Source organism: Gossypium hirsutum, chromosome D10 (assembly GCF_007990345.1).
Source record: "Gossypium hirsutum isolate 1008001.06 chromosome D10, Gossypium_hirsutum_v2.1, whole genome shotgun sequence".
Classification (NCBI taxonomy): Eukaryota; Viridiplantae; Streptophyta; class Magnoliopsida; order Malvales; family Malvaceae; genus Gossypium; species Gossypium hirsutum.
Window position 1 is genome coordinate 43,883,348 of NC_053446.1, and position 3,268 is coordinate 43,886,615.

Consider the following 3,268-nt stretch of genomic DNA (forward strand, 5'->3'; position numbering starts at 1 on the left):
AATGCCATTTATTCATTCCTCAAATCGGCTAACTATTACCATGAGTCGACCATACCTAATTCATGCACAATTTAACTAACTAATATTAGCCAACAATCCATACATTAGCAACCATGACATATAAGCACATATACATAGTTTCAAGTTACCTATCTATAACCGAATTTGCAAGTACATCAAATTATATCACAAAAATGTACCTATTTTATGCGCATATGACCATGACAACTTGAATCATATTGTACACTTATAACATCTAATTTATACCTAATTCACATGCTTAAGATACATACACATAACCAAACCCATACCACATATTCGGTCATCACATCCAACCTCCAAAATAATTCATGCCATTTTTATCTTAAGTTGTACCTAAAATTCAATCATTCAAGTATATATTAAGCATACTTAACCAATACCTATCCAAATCAAACATCCCTTTTTGTCATTTAGATCCAAAATAAAACAATCAACCAAACCGTTATAGAACATGTCCATTTCTTACATTTAGCAACCGAATTTTTGCATAATTAAAATTCATTAAATACATATCTATCATTACTTCAATGTTAAGCTAAGTTATACAACTATCTACCATTCAAAATTGTTCCTCATCTCATACTTTCAAAAATTAGCTAACTATCAAACCAACTATTTAACCTACTTACCATTTCTCCATGCCGAATTATAACCAACATTTGAAAACATAAATACGAATCACATACTTTCAAATTAAATTCAAATTCTAACCGCATATACACAAACTTTAACATTATATTCAAGCTATATAACTAATTATCTCACATATATATATACCATGAAATATACTTTCTTATTAAACTATTATCATAACCGAATACACATAAGTATTAAAATCAAGATTAAGCCATTTTCGCATGGCTAAATATAGGCACACTTCATGACTACACAAAACAAATGCTAGCCTATACATGCCATATGTTCAAAGTTTCGAGCTTTCAAAATATCTAGATAGAGATCAATAGTGTGATGGCCTTCCTTGCCGATCCCTGAGCTCGTAACTAGCTTCCAAAATCTATAAAACAATGAATGAACAAACACACAGTAAGCTTAAATAGCTTAGTAAGTTGTAAGCACATAGTTTTCAAAGAACACAAATAAATTATACAAGAAGGCCGAATTCTACTAATCTTGTACACATACATATATACTCATATTTATGTGATTAATTCATCTTTTCATGTTATACATAATACTTACCTTTACTTTCAACTTTGTATAACTCAAATATACCTAAATTGCTTAATTCAAACCCACATTCGGTTTTGCCATATAAATTCTCGTTATACCATTCGGATTCAAATAAAAGATGCTTGGACAGCTCAAAAAGCTTGTACAATGCCAACGTGCCAGACGTGGTCTTACATGTAATCAAATAATGATGCAACTGTCCTAGACAGGGTCTTACATGTAATCATATACAGCGCTAATGTCCCAAACATGGTCTTACACGTAAATCTCAAATCGATGCCAATGTCCCAGACGTGGTCTTACACGATATCACATTTCAGTATTCCTGTGGTTCGTAAGTCTTTCGGATGTCGTAAATCAATCAAATTAAACTCGTAATTAATCATCTGATGTTAAAAACAATTCGAAATTATAGTATACATTCATACATTTTGATTCTACTATGTATAAAGTAAATACATTAAATTTAACATCAACTATTCACTTACAAACTTACCTCGGACGAAGATAAACGGATAGAATCGACTACTTGATCACTTTCGACTTCCCCTGTTCTAATTCCGTTTTCTTTTGTTCTTGATCTAGATAATTTCAAATTTAAATCAAACATCAAAGATTTATTTTCCATCATCAAACAACAAAAACCACAATCTATCATCAATGGCAAATCTCAAATTCGTCATTAATACCAAAAATTAAAGCATGGGCTAGCTAAAACACGAAGCAAAGATCTCAAAAACGTAAAAATTATCAAAAACCGATCAACTAACATACCTTAATCAAAGTTAGCAATGGCTGAACCCTAGCTTGTTTATTTTCTTTCTTTTTCTTTCAAGTTTCGGCAATAAGGATGAATGAATCATCCATTAACATGTTTTATTTTATTTTATTACATATTACTTTACTTTTTACTATTTTAACCTTAAGTATTTAATTATAAGCTTTATAATGGTTGTCTAAATATGTCCATGCATAATTCTAATGGCTAAATTACAACATAAGGGTCCACATAATAAAAGCCATAGCAATATAGCACTTTAACAATTAGCAAGTCACTTTTACATTTTACGCGATTAAGTCCTTTTAGCAAATCGAGCACACAATTGATAAAATTTTCACATGAAACTTTCACACATATTAATTCACATGCTGTAGACACCAAAAATACTATTAATATATTTTTCTTACTCGGATTCGTGGTCCCGAAACCACTGTTCCGACTAGGGTCTAAATCGGGCTGTTACATGACGCAACTAGAAAAAATCAAAATTTATGGTTGCCTTTTACTGCTACAATCATGGGCTAGGTATCACTTTTCATTTTTACGTCCTTAAGTGAACTACTCGTATATATTCCCACCCGTAACAAGGTAAAATTCAGTAGATATTATCATTACTAAAATGATTTAAAATAAAATTATTATGCTAATAAGTTATTGAAATAGGTGGAACCATGTCCCGAGTTACGTGGGATTACCTATCGAGCTTGAAGATATACGGCTTCTATTAAACTAATGATCGGAAGCAGATGTATGTATTTATTTAATTTTGAGCTATATACAAATAACGTAGTCAATTTCATATTTAGTATTTAGTAGTATATATATAACTAATGTTTTTATCGCATTCATATAATTTGAATGGACACCATATGAGGACTCGGCAATTCGGGCAGTAATTCCTAAGGAATTCTTGTGAATCCCAACGCTTGGCACGTTAAGGTCCTATTAGTAGTGTACTCTCATTGCCATAGATTTGAAAATTTTTCTCCTAATTCTTTTACGAAGTTCTGTAAACTCTATGTTCTGATTAAAAGCTAGTCGTGATGTATTCTTCGATAAAAAAATTACACTGTTTTTGGTGTCATGGACCTCACCATCGTAATAAATAATGGCACTAATCCGTCCACTTATTTTCAACCAAATTATCTGTCAAGAGAAATTCAAAATAAAAACATTATGCAATAAATATAATGTTTCATATAAATATTAACACGAAAAATCATCTTATACCTTCCATACGAACTTCTATTCTTT

At 30.8% G+C, this 3,268-nt stretch overlaps 1 long non-coding RNA gene across 1 annotated transcript; it reads right to left on the reverse strand.

Annotated features, from left to right (window-relative positions):
• Nucleotides 1–836: 836 nt before the first annotated feature.
• Nucleotides 837–2,085, reverse strand: LOC107916130 (uncharacterized). The gene is made up of 3 exons (XR_001689392.2): nucleotides 2,008–2,085; nucleotides 1,730–1,814; nucleotides 837–1,057 (listed from the first exon to the last, which is right to left on the reverse strand). It is a non-coding gene; the product is annotated as an uncharacterized lncRNA (long non-coding RNA).
• Nucleotides 2,086–3,268: the final 1,183 nt, after the last annotated feature.